At 26.6% G+C, this 14,758-nt stretch overlaps 1 long non-coding RNA gene and 1 pseudogene across 1 annotated transcript; one reads left to right on the top strand and one right to left on the bottom strand.

Annotated features, from left to right (window-relative positions):
- The window catches only part of LOC149510904 (shikimate O-hydroxycinnamoyltransferase-like), a 109,352-nt pseudogene that overhangs the window by 70,392 nt on the left and 24,202 nt on the right, over positions 1–14,758 (bottom strand).
- On the top strand, positions 12,626–13,135 carry LOC111279706 (uncharacterized). The gene is made up of 2 exons (XR_016334874.1): positions 12,626–12,683; positions 12,757–13,135. It is a non-coding gene; the product is annotated as an uncharacterized LOC111279706 (long non-coding RNA).

Raw genomic sequence — 14,758 nt, 5'->3', positions numbered from 1 at the left:
ACTTTTTATCTCTTAAATTGCCTAAATTAATCACATGGAATCATTGATATTAGATCACGTAAGTAATGGATATTTTCCAAATATTGTTTTCATTTCTGTTTGATGCTACAAAATTGAAGAAGATGTGACCAAGTTTCAAGGAGAATGGCACCCTTACTGCTGGCAATGCTTCTAGCATAAGGTCAATTACTTAACATCTTTATTCACTTACATACATAGGCCAGAGTTTTGATTATTTCAATCCATCGTCAGAATGGGAATGCTTAAAAGTAAAAAGCTCACCTGTTGACTGAATTCTTTAATAAACCAATTTGGTTGTCCTATATTGGTTGCTTATATTTCACTTTGATGAATTTCTATAAGCCTCTTATCGAGGGTCGGGCAATCATGCAATTGCCTATTTGGTCAAATACTACTTTTCACGGGTTCAAAGACATGATTTTCAGTTTAATTCTTTTAACGGGTCGAGAGTTAAGCTTTAGGTTTCAAGATCCTAGCATGGATTCATCTCGTATTTTAAATAAATTTAATTATTATGTTCACATTAATTTGTAAGGTATTATCGATTTTGATTTCTTTAGTTTCACGATTTTATCTATAAAAAACTCCTCAAGTTGAAGGTAATGTAAATTTTTATATCTTGAAATTAATTTTAATGTATAATCGATGTGAGATTTATGACTCTTTTTTAATATCGTAATATTATGATTTTCAATTTTACCTAATAATTCTTTTAAGGACATGATATGGAGTTTGTCATTAAAGTTAAATTGATCTTATTGGCAATGATGGTTTGTTTTTTAGCATGCACCTTGGATCTTGAAATAATTGGCAATGATGGTTTGTTTTTTAGCATGCACCTTGGATCTTGAAATAATGAACATTTGATCATATTAAGAGCTTATGTTGTTACGAAAAGCCAATTTTGTTGCATTTATTCTCCATATTTTGTCGTCATAGCATTGTTTCAAGAATTAGATACGATTGACTTTAGTGCATTGCTTTGTTGCAGTAAGCCCTACCAAATTAGGACATCGTGAAGATGGGGAATGCATAAAGGACAACTGACTGTGGTTAGCTGTTAGCTGAACTTGAGGATTGAACTTAAGACGTAACTATTTTGTTGAACCTTTTGTTTATTATCAACGGGAACATCCAATTGGAAATGGTGAAATAAATTCCCACTTCATTCATTTGTTAGGCCAAGTCTTTGGCTAAGTTGTTATAAGAGTTAAGATTTTTAACAGTTGGCATTAGTTTTGTTACTTGGTGTGATTGAAGAGATTTCGCATTTGGGTCTAGGAGGAAGCATTTTGTTTTGTTCATATTTTATTTTATAATCTTTCTCTTAGATATTTATTAGACAAAAAATATATTCAAAGCATTTTTTGTCATCCTTAAAAATATGTTCTGTTGTAAACTTGCCTTACTGTCTCCCCATTTATTCCATTTTCTTTTTATTTTAATACGGTTGAATCTATGTCTTGGAAAAGAAAATTTTAAGTTGGTGGAAGTAATTTAGATTCTGCAGACATGATGACGAGTAACATTCCACTTTAATTTCATATTACTTCTTTTGGAATATAGTTGAAACTATATTTTGGAAAGTTAATGATAAACTACTTAAAAATGAACATAATTTTTTCGCTGGATGACAACTTACTGATAACTGCTGATGGTCTATTAGAGCAAATAAATGGTCATAAGAGATGCAAGTGATTACCTATGGTACACTACTAGGTGAAATTGATGCGCTTATGGATAATTTGAATGAAATTTTTCTTTTTTCATTGTCAATTAACATTTGGTTCCTTCCTCTCCAGTTATTATCATTTTAGGGAGGGGTGGAACAAAATGCACCGTAAATAATTTGTTCATAAAGATCCTTTCTATGACAATTAATGCTGTTAGTGATCAAATAATGTAAATATTCAAAATACTAACAATTACCAAACTCTCTTTCTAATAGACATAATTCTGTATTTAAAATAGTACACAATTTTATTTTATCTAGCAGCGAAGCGTGGGCTTAAAAATCTAACGAGGATAAAACGAAAACAAAATTTAAGGAAATTTGAATCCCTTGGTATGAATTGAATTCGTTTCGGATACGGATAATCCCTTGATTCGGATTGAAGCACTTTGTAGATGACTTGCTTGGGTTAAATTTCTGATCAAAATTTCAAGATAATCCCTTGAAATTAGCATTCCGGTTGATCTAGGATGATGTTTTCGATTGGGACTACCTCCCTATTTAAACACCAGTACGTAAGCACGGGTAAACCAACAACAAAGGAAAAATTCATCACCAATTATTGGCTGCCCTTGCCTCTTACATCAACAACAATCCACCTTTGCCTACATTGCTCTCCACCACTGCAGCCACTACCTCCACCGTCACTGCCAGAGCTACCATCACCGCCAATCCTACAACTGAGACTTCTAACATTGCCTGATCACCCTAGACTAAACCATCGCACAGCTCCACCACAGTATACATCACTACAATGCCATCTTCGAGCTTCTGCAAGCGGGCCCGAGATAGACTCTGCTTTATTCTCTATACTAGTCGCCTTATTACCACTACCAAGAACACAACCACTTGCCTAAACCTTTCACCGCCATAACTTTCAACAAAAAACTTAAATTACCCAAGGTCCATACCCTTGGAACCTATCACATAATAAACTCAAAACAAACAATCGATCCAGCCTCAACAATTCCACGAAACAATCACACAAGGCAACAAAGCAAACAGTAACCAATCAAACCCAAACCCAAGTCGACAACAGACAGAAAGCAAACAAAGCAATTAAAAAATACAAATAATCAAAAGCACACAGATGGAAAAAAAAAACTAATTTACGGAGAGGTGTTTCTTCTATTGAAGCTTTGGTTTGATGGCTTTTTGGTAGGATTAGGAGTGTGAATCGGTGAGGGAAATGAGGAAGTGTAGGCAGGAATTACCGTCAGCAGCGATGGTAGAACGACGGTGGCAGTGACGACTACCACTTGAATTTCGAGAGATCTAAAATTGTAGAGAGGAAGACAAATGGAAGAGGAGAAACATACTCAATTTTCAGCCAGATCGGATGGTGGAAAGGTGTTAAAAGGTCGTCGAAAAATTTCGGCCTTGAAGCTAGATATACAAATCTCAACACACTGTTTTGAAAATCCACTTGGAGAAAGTGAAAGAGCAGGTTACGAGGATGTTTTGGATGAATTTTGGGCCCCAACAAAGGTCAGATAGCGACAGAGCAAGGCGGTTGCGTCGGCAACACAAACAATGACCTGAAATCACCTTAGCGAGAAGCTCGGAGGCGAGAGGGAGGAGAGATAAAAGAGAAGAAAAAATTTAAAAAATTCGATTATAGTTATCAAAACGACGTTGTTTTGGTAAGAGGCTAGCCAAGCCACTAAGCCCAGCTGAGTAGTCAGAGTTAAGCTGAGCCGTTTAAGTTGCCATCCAAGCCATTAATCAAGCCAAGAAACATTGGCCGAGCCTTTTAATTGTTCATCGAGCCGTTGATCATGTTGATCAAATCACTGAATAGGGATAATTTCAGTAATTTTTAATTTTTAATTTTAATTTCATTTTAAGTTTTTATATTTTATTATTTTTATTATTTATTTTAATTTTAATTCTTGAACTAAAAATGAAAAAAAATTTTGAATTAAAAATAATAATAATTTTGAAAATATTTAAGAAAGAATTGAAATATCAAATTTTTTGAATTGTTAAAAAAAAAATTTCAAGGAAGAAATTGAAAATTTTTTTTTTCGAATGAATTTGAAAATATTAATAAAAAGTTAGAATATCAATTTTTTTTAAATTTTTAGAAATAAAAATTTCGAAAAAAGAGCTGGAATATCAAAATTTTTCTCAAGTGAATTTGAAAATGCTTTAAAAAAAGTTCAAATATTAATTTTTTTAAAATTTTTTAAAATTAAAATAAAATTAAAAAAATAAAATTTTTTTGAAAATATTAAAGAAAAAATTGACATATCAATTTTTTCTAAAATTTTGAAAAAATAAAATTTAATTTTGAATCTTTTAATGACATAATTACTAAAAAGTTGCAATTATAATTTTTAGATAAATTTTTATGTGAAAAAATATTCTTAAATTTCTGTAAAATTATTAGAGTAATTTATAAGACTTTCCAATATCAAATATTTTAATAAAAATTGAAAATTTGAAAAAGCCTTTAATTCAATGACAGAGTCACTTTAGAGAAATAATAATATTTTTAAACACTCTCGAAGTAAGAAAATATTTCAAATATTTTACGAAAATATTAGAATGATTTAAGAATATTTTTCAATACATAAATTATTTTAAGGATTTAATAAAGTGTTTTAAAGTTTAATGGATAACGCGAAAATTAATTGGTATCATCTTTTAAATGGATACTATGATATTTATTACATATAATTTTACTTTTAGATATAATATATTTCGTAGATTAAAATTTACTTTTTTAAGAAACTTAAGTTAAGCTTAAGATTTTTTCAAAAGAGGATCAATTTAGTTAAGTGACAATTACATCTAAACAAAAAGCATTGCTGACAGATTTTATATAGTTTATGTCTAACAGTTGAGTTTTTGGGCTTGTACATTTAATCTAATATATATATATATATGTATATATATATATTACATTACAATAAACATGGTTATTAGATAAGATATGTTAATCTGGATGTTTACGTAGATAGATTTTTCTTTTTGATACTTTAAAAAATTATTTAAATTTTTTTTTATAATGATATATAAGATATTTTTTAATTTTAGACTCTTTATCAAAAAATAAATTTCAAAATTTCTTTTATTATCCAAAATTTTTAAAATTTAAATGAAAAATCGATTTAGATTGAAAATAATTATTAAAGAGATAAAATTATTATTTTTTATTTTGGTAAGATTTTATTTAAATAAATAAAATTAATTCTTTTTTTTATTTATGGATTACATAAATTTATTTAAAAATTTATTGGTTATCCAAATCTTTTTAAGATATATTTATTTGAAAATTTTAAATTATCCAAAGTTTTTCTTTTTACTAAAAAAAAATCATCTTATTTGTCAAATACACCTTAAATATATCTTTTGATTTTTAAAATTTAATTTTTTAATAATTTTCTAATAATTAGTTATATGTATGGGTCTGAACATGGGATTAGTCCTAAAAAATCAAATAGCGAGTGAAAAAATACAATTGTTCTTAATCTGTAATTAGTATTACATTTTGGAATGCTAATATTTTTGTTGCATTTACAATTAAAATTATAGTATTAATAATTGTAAAGTTTGCCCGTGGAATATAAAAAACTTCACCTACGATTTTCAATCAGGACAATAATATATATTTTTTTATTTTTTAAAAAATTAATTATATATATATATCTTAAAATTTTAAAATATAAAATATAATTTTATCTTAAAAATTTTGATGATGATCTTTTATTATTTAAAAGGATCAAATTTAATCTCTTAATAATTTATACATGATTGTTTAATATTATTCTTAAACATCAATTTATTTTTTTTTTGTCATTGTTCTCCATTTTTGTATTACCTCATTTTCTTTATATATTAAAAAAGTGAAAGTTATAGAAACATTTATTATTATTATTTTTAGATACTTATAGTAAGTACAGAGTCTTTAACTTTGACATTGTTTTTTATATTATAAGATGTAAAGTTACATAAATATATATTATTATATTTTATAGGTGCTGTCTACAAATATTTTCTCCTTACTTTTGACTTTCATTTAATTAGGTAATTTTTTTTTCAATTAGCTTTCTTTTTTCATATATTACAAAGTTCAAAATTACAAAAAATATTTTTTCTTTTATTTTGTAAGTGCTATCTATAAACCCTTTTTCTTTATATTTGACTCTTTACTCATTTAGGTAATTTTTTTTTCTCTTAATTTAGCTTTCTTCCGATATGCAAAAACATTTTCATTAATAGTCTGCTTGATTACATTAATTTGAACCTACTATTTATATCAAAATATAGTTACAAATAACAAGAACTAATTGACTTTTGAAATCATATTTTATGTATATAATATAATTAGCACATCAATTAGGATTTTGTATAAAAATTTGTAATCTACTATAGTTATTCCTCTTTAAAATCATAACACTTTTTTTTATTTATAAAAGAGTTAGGATAAATTGAAATGCAATTTTATTTCATTCTTTTTTATTTTTCAAATCAAATCTCATTTAGTAAGCACTTGATATTTTCTAAACATAATTTTTTAAAAAAAAATATGTATTTGAAAAATTAAGAAGTGCCATGAATTTGGTGGCATCCAATTGTAAACACTTTTAAATTTTAGATTTTGTTTCAAGTCTGACTAAAATCACCTATCAATTTATATTTATTATTAAAATATTAAAATTTTATAATATTAAATATATTTTAAATGTAAAATTAAATAATTTTTTAATATAATAATATTTTGAATCCATACTTAAAAAGTTATGCATAAAATCATAAATTTGACCCATAATCCAACTAATGAACATGTCTACTTCCTAATAAAGTTAAAAAATTATATTCAATTACGATTCATTTGTGTTTTTTTTTTTTTCTTTTCTTGAATTTTGAAAAACATTCATTAATCAAACATGAATATGAATTTAAAACTACATATTTTCTTAATTTATTTTAATTAGTTTAATTAAATTAAATTTATTTAACAACTTTCTAAGATTTAATTGATATAAAATTACATATTTTTCATATGATAAATAATATTATCATACTTAAAGTATATGAGATTATTTGGTAAGAAAAAAACAATTGAAATTAAAAAAAAAAATTTTGTGATTTTTTAAAAAAACCTTCTAATTAACCATAATTTATAGGATTTTTTTTCATTGTATTTTAACTATAAATTAATTTCAAGCATAAATAATTAGATATATATATATATGATTTTGTCTTTTCTTTTAAATTTTAAAAATTTAAATAGCTAATAATTTTTTAAATATATTTATTTGATAAATAACATAAAATTAGAAATGATCTTACGTGTCATCATGAAGATAAATTTTTTTACACATATAAATTATTTATGATTACCTTATTAAATAAATAAAAAATAATTAAATTAAATGATAAATAGTTTTTAACTTGCTACATCACAAACTAAATCTCCTAAAAAAAAAGGGTTTCAATTACAATTAAAAAATAATTGATTGAATAATAATTAAAAGTAAATCAATAAAGTAAGATAATATGTGCATTGCAGGGGTAACAAACTAGTTAGGATAGAAATGATAGGATCATGATAGTTTTTATTCCATATGTTAGGCAAAAGCCACCCAATCAATTAAACATCCAAGCCTAAGGAAACAAAATTAAACAATCAATCAGCCAAACAAGAAATAACAATTTAATAGAGTTTAGCCCAATCAGCTTATGTTTATCGATGGGAGAAAAGATTCAATAGTTATAGAGAATAAGAAACAAATCAAATCATCAACAATTAATCTCAAATAAATCAATACCTATGGAGCCTCTCATTCTTCTTTAGTCCTATGGAGTATTTTAAACCCAAACAAGTATGTATCTATATGGCTCACCATAAATATATTGACCATCTTGTTCTTCTATAATCCATTCAAACGTACACACCTATAAGGATCATTTCAATCTCAGCTAATCTTGTGGGGTGTCTACCTAATAAAATCCCATAACTTTCTTGTAGTTTTCTCTTATATCTAACTCTATAGAGACTTTCATTATTTATAAACTTATTAACTTGCCTATCAAGATTTTTTTTTCTCTAAAAATTTTCTTTTGTAAGCTTTATTGTCCATCAAGTAATATTTAGACAATCTCAAAATAATCACAAACAAATCTCTTATAAAATTTGAGTCAATCTTAACAATCTCCATCATGACTCAAATTCTATCAAATCATCTTTATACTAGACATGTTTGGCTTAATATGCAATGAAAGTCTCGTAATCATCTTTTCTTTTATGTCTTAATTGCTTTATGCAAATTGATCTCTCAATACATGAACTTAAACTTTTTCTTGAATCGAGTTCCTCTAGACTTGTCTCTTTTCATGTCTTGAATCTTTACTCTAATACTAGTTATTAGGAATCCCATCCACAAGCTTTAAACATAACTTTGATAACAGTTGCAAGAAAGATTATGACAATTATGATTCTAGTTGTTACGTAAAAAATCCTCAATTAATTAAATAATTAAACCAGTAAAAGTATGATCAAATAATCAATCAACCATATAAAAAATAGTAATTTAACGTGGTTCAACCAAACCAACCTATATGCACGGAGGAGAAAAATATCCTTTAGTTATACAGAATTACATACACATCGTCAACAATAAACCAATAGCTCACAAACCAATCCCAAACAAATCAACCAATTAACCTAGGGAGATTCAATCTTAATACCAAATGTGCACACATGGATCCTTTTATTATCTTATAATCCTATGAAATGTGATCAATCCAAACAAATATATATATATATGTGGTTCATGATACACATGTGGATCTTTTTATTCTCCTCTAGTCCATTCAAATATAGACACTCATAAAAGACCCCCTCAATCTCCTCTAGTCCTATGGGTGCTTACTCATTAAAATCCTATAATTTTCTTATATCTTTCTCTCATGTTTAATCTTGTAAAGACTTTCACTATTTATAAGTCTATTAACTTACCTATCAAGAATTCATTTCCATTTAGAATTATTCTCTTGCAAGTTTTCTTATTTATTAAGTAATATCTAACTAATTTCGAAAAATTTTTTAACAAATATCTTATAAATTTGAGTCAATCCCAACAAAAAAACACAATATGAAAAACAAACAAAAAAACATAGTATGAAAAACAAATTACTTATAATATCATCAAAATTTGTTACATGGAATCACACACACATATAAATATATATATATATATATATATATTCTAAAAACAATCTTATGTGCAAGAAATAATATAAATTAACAAAAAATTTACTAAATAAACAAATGTATTTGTAAAAGAAAGGCCATCACTAAAAGAAAACAACGGGTCACTTCTTTTGTTATTCACCTAAACTCATAAACGTGTCTTTCTCTAGTTTTGTGATGTATTATACTTATTTATATGCTCAAACCTTAATTTTTTCTTCTAAAAGAATTGTATGAACATTAAATTGTAAAATGAAAAAATAAAAAAAATGTAATTTAAAATTTTAAAAAATTTTAGAATAACTCTTGTATAACAATTAAGATGTATGGATAATTTTTTTTTTTTTAAGTTAGAAAGGACATAATAGTAAATGATTAAAGGAAAAATCAAATTCCATGCAAAATGTGTACATATTTGAAATATGAATTTAATAATTGTAATTGAAAATAGATATATAGTGCTCTGAATAATTTCCTAATATTTAAGGATTTAATATAAAAAACTATTTAAAATTTAAATATTATATATATATATATATATATATATGAAAAAGTGAGGCTTTAGATAAATTTTGTCTTATTTAAATTAAGATAAACAATTGAAAGACTTGAAGTAGTCTAATTTTTAAAAATGTTTAAAATAAAATAAAATAATTAATTGCATAAGGTTATTTGATAAACAAATAAATAAAATTATTATCCTTATTCCCATCAAACAATAAAGTTTTACACCAATTAAGAGCTCAAGTATCTATCAACCAACAACCAAAAGTTCTCTATCTTATTTTTATCACTTTTAAGCTTTGTCTATTCTATCAAGTTTACACTGATCTTAAAATTCTAAACATTCATCGACCAACAATCGAATTTCTATCATCTTAACACTGAAATTTATAAAATATAAATACTTAAAAGGATATTTGTGTATGTGTGTTTATATATATGTATGTGTGGAGAAGGATCAATTTACACAAAAATTTTATATTTTTTTAACTATTGATTTTAATAAATCCAAAAAATGAGATAGATAAATAAAAAATAATTTAATTTTATCCCTTAAATTTGTTAAAATTAATTATTAAAAAATATATAAACATAAAAAATTTTACATTGATATAAGTTGATAAATTTCATATAATATATATATATATATATGCTAAACACTTAAATTAAACGTTTCTTAGATTTTGCTTCATATATCAATTTTAAAGCAGGTCAGCAATTTTCTCTTCATTAATTAGCAAGATTAAAGGTCTAGTGAAAACAATTACCATGCAAGAAGACGAAAAACATGTATATCCGTTTTCCTTCGCTCACACCCAAATCGGATCCCACTTTATAATTAAAGAATGTAAATAGGGAAAATACTAACTTTATATTGAAAAATATAATTTAAGCTAATATTTAGAAATTGCAAAACGATGCATTTATTAATAAGAAGATCATTAAGAATAGAACAATCGTTAATATTTCACAAACAAAAAGAAAATAGATGATGATCAAACCTAGCGTGTCTGGCCAATTTAATAGCTTTTGTCTAAAAGCCTTTTTAACAGTTATGGCTAATTTAACAGTTTCCTTGCTTCCTTCGATGAAACTGAACTTCATAATTGAAAAAATAAAAAAGAATTCAACATTCAATATAAAAACTTAATTAATTGAGAAAATTTTACAAAAACAAAAAAAATCAATCTATACATATTATTCAAGTTGTCTCAGAACAGGATTTACTTTACAGCTCTGTCAAGAAATAATTGAAAGGTAATGTATTTCAAACTATCCAAAAGCTTCTAGAAAATAACAAATAATTGAATTGAAAAAAAGAAACAAACAAAAATTGAGGAAAAATGAAGAGCAAATAAGGACGCTAATAGATTAAATCGAGTTTGAATAAATTTTTATTTATTTTAAATATGATATGATTTAATTTTTTAAATTATTTTATATTTGATTTGATTTAGTATTATATAAAATCGTTTTTTGATTTAAAGGTATTAAAATATTATTTTTAATATAAATATAAATATAAATTTAAATAAATATAAATAAATATAATTAAATAATTAATTAAAAATAAATTTTTATAAATATATATCGGGTTGAATTAAAATGAATTTATTTAAAATCTGACGCTTATCCGATTTCAAAATTTTTTTTATTATTATTTCACTTCATCTGATCTGAAATTCGATTTAAAAAAAAAATCAATCATATGCAGTCGCATCGGAACTCGCCGATTATGGGTGGGTTTGCATCCCAGCTACCAATTCAAAGCAGCTCTGAAATCTTTCACCGAGAGGGGAGAGAGCGCATGACGATGATGGCGATGCAAGAAAGCATTGTCGTATTCACCATCCTTCTCCTTATGTTGCTCCTTATCATCATCCTCATCCTTTTCGCCTTCAAACCATGGTGCTTCTTCTTCTCGTTCTCCTCTCGCCCTTGCACCATCAAGTTACCATCCCTCCCCTTTCCATTTACTTTATCAAATCTTCTTTCCTCTTTTTTTCCTCGATTTCGATTTATTTTTTATCACAGAAAGTTTTTGTTGGATTATAAGGAAATCTATTTCACGAACATTGATTTAGGTTTGATTATATATTTGTCATTGCGGATACTGTATATAGTAAAATATAATTCACCTTTCAAGTAATTGTAAAATTTAACTAAGAAGGAAAGAAACGGTTAACAATCTTAATTACTAATTTCATAGATTTTAAGTGATTGACTAATTAATTATCAAAGTGAAGTGTACGTAATTACCTGATCATGGTTGTTAGTAGCATGTGGAGAATCCAGTTATTTACTAGCTACCGTGGATTTGAAACGCTCAACCGAGAAAAAGGAAGCTATATTTCATGGAAACGAAAGTGGGATTAAAGTTCAAGAAGAATTAGATTGGAAATTAGGATAGCTCCAAGAAGAACCCCTGGAATCCACCATTGAAAATGCCCTGATATGATGAACAATCGCAGAGCTGGAATTTTTTTAAGGTTTTATTTGTTAATAAATATTTGATTGATTTCTGGTATTTACGAGCTTTTTTAATTTTGATTTCGAGTCTGATTTAATTGAAGAACTTTAGGTTGATTCATATATCAGTTATTTTATGTGCAATGAATCAATGCGGCTAGTTTAATTAGTAATGTTTTGAATAAATAGAAAAGGACTCTGATAATGTAGGTAGTTTTATTTGTGGTTCAGCTTTCAGTTTGCTGAAATCAGTGGAAATGCAATGCAAATTTACTTGATATTTGGGTAGATTTTTTTTTGGTAATTTTTTGTGGTGGCAGAAAAGCTGTCCCCATATTCTTCAAAAGGGGACAGGTACTCAATGTCTTTAGAAAGGATTGAGGTTTATATTCGGGGATAGAAACGTGTAAAAATAAAAGCAAGCAAGGCAGAGATGATGAAGCAATGAAGAAGGCACCAGACCAACTTGCGCAAGCCTTTTCATCACCTTTCCCGAGATTCCTCATTTCCTTTCCTCATCACTTCTATCACTCTCTTTTCTTTCCCCTCCTTTTATATGGTAAAATCGTAATTGATTTTAAATTCTTCTATTACTATCCTTAACATTTCTTCTGCTGAGAGAGATTTTGAATAGGGTAGCTGAAGCGGTTCTCCGATCCTGAAGTAGATTTTATTTCTGATATTCATTTTAACTGATGCAGCAAGCAACAGGTTCGCATTGCAATGCAAGATGCCAGCACAACTATATCAAAGGTACAACAGTTATATTTGGAAAATTTTTTCATTACTATTTTTATGATAGATAATTGCATAGTTTATTCTGCAGGGTCTGGAAATTACCAATGGAGAAGACAAATATGAAATTGTTTTGGGGATGAAGGAACTAGCTAGCAGAGGAATGGCTGCAGAGAATGTGGAGGAAATTAATGCATTGGACCCAAACTTCTTTGTGCAAAATCCTGTTTTGCTGTTCCAACTCTAGCAGGTCAATTGATTTTACACTGGTGGAGGCTTCATTAATTAAAAATTCAGGGTAAAAATTTCTGTTTAAATTGCCCACGCAAAGAATGTTATTTTCGCTGTTATGGTTGTTTTAGGTTGAATTTCAATTTTGTTGCAAACACTTACGAGTAAGTATCCAAAACTCTGAAGTTGAAAGAATATGAATATTAAGTTTAAAATCGGAATATCCAATTTAGTTTTAAGCATCTTTTACTTGATAATTTTGTTTAATTTATTTTTCTTTGTTGATAAGTTCATTGACATTTGAAGGAGTTTGGAGATTGTTAGAGAAATAGTTTGGGTTCATTGTCATTCCTCAAGAAATGCCTGTTAAAGGCACTCTTTTATTTTTTTAGGTTTTTTTTTTCCTTGGTATTGCTTCTATGTTACATTTTTTTTTTCTTGATGAGATTGTTTTGCTTATTTAGCTTTCATGCAAATTTTGGGTCTTTTTTTGTAGAAAGGAATAAAGTTATTAACTATCTAATTAATTCCAAATACAACTGCAACTTAGAAATTTTCTCAATTGCAAAAACAATGTTATTTACTTTGGGATTCCACAGCGTGTTATTTTTGCTAATGAGTATTGGCTTATTCGAAATTGGAGAAATCGCTCTATTTTTTAAAATGGCTGTAAATGGCTTAGCAATGATGCTTTACTTATCATTGAAAAAGCTAAAGAATTATTGTTGGCTTTAAAGAGTAATGATCTTTGCCACAAGATATTCTTAATGGTTGGTAATCACTTTCACATAACCATGTTAAAAAAATATCGTGTTTTCTAGCTTAAGATTTTAGTATCCTAAATGTGATGTGAATCTGCAATATTTGGCTTGTGTTCACGTTGATATTGATAATTTTGTTCCCACTTTTACATAAAAGAAATCTTAATATCATGAGAATATCGAAATTATTTGAGTGTATTTAATTTTTCCTATTTGTTGGATGAGTTTGTTGAGCAAAAGATAAGAAGTTTGCTTCTTTTTTTCTATTGATTGTCTTTTGTGGTATTGTTTAATGAAAATTATGATACTTTTATTTACTTTTTCCATTTTTAGAGTTAATTAAACTAATGTTATGGAGTATTTTAATGTACCGGTGTATATCATGTTCAAGCATGTTGAATATAGTTAGTGAACTAGCTAATTTGGGACTTAAATTTTCTTTTGTGATAATAGGGGTGTATAATTGACATAATTTTTAGTTCAATATTATGGTTCCACCTGCATGTGGTGCCTCGGCATGGAAGTTTATCATTATCTGGTTTAAACTAAAAGGGAGTGTCTACTTTGGCATATTTTTTAGGGTCTACTTTGGCATATAACTACAAGACACCACATATTAGTGCAACCTAAAATTAAGAATGTACACTTGCTTTTTTACATGTGTGTGTTTATTTTAGCATTTTTTAGGTGTCATATGTTGTGCGATACTCTTAATAACAAGTTTGGCATTTTTTTTAAGTGTCCTACAACTTGAGAATCTTTATTTTCTTCATCCATTTTATTTGATGTTTTCCTATTTCTTGAATTGTAAGAATTAGAATTCAAGTATTATTGGTCATCACAAGCATTATTACTTATTATTGGTCATTACAAGCATTATTACTTTTACAAGGAATTTCTTAAAATTAGCAATTAGTTATTAATTTAAATTTCATATCATTTTAATTGTTCAATGCTGTATTTTATTTCATTATCATTTTAAATGTTCTCATATTTTTACAAATTAATTTAATTAAATGTTAATGATAGGTCTAAAGCAAAGCTCGGGCTTCCTTCTAGTATATATATAAAAGATATTACCAATTGACATATGAGAAAAAA

Source organism: Durio zibethinus, chromosome 27 (genome assembly GCF_047325235.1).
Source record: "Durio zibethinus cultivar Kanyao isolate XHJ-2024 chromosome 27, ASM4732523v1, whole genome shotgun sequence".
In the NCBI taxonomy this organism is placed as follows: domain Eukaryota; kingdom Viridiplantae; phylum Streptophyta; class Magnoliopsida; order Malvales; family Malvaceae; genus Durio; species Durio zibethinus.
Note: the sequence above shows the minus strand (reverse complement) of the source record. Positions and strands in the feature narration are given on the sequence as shown.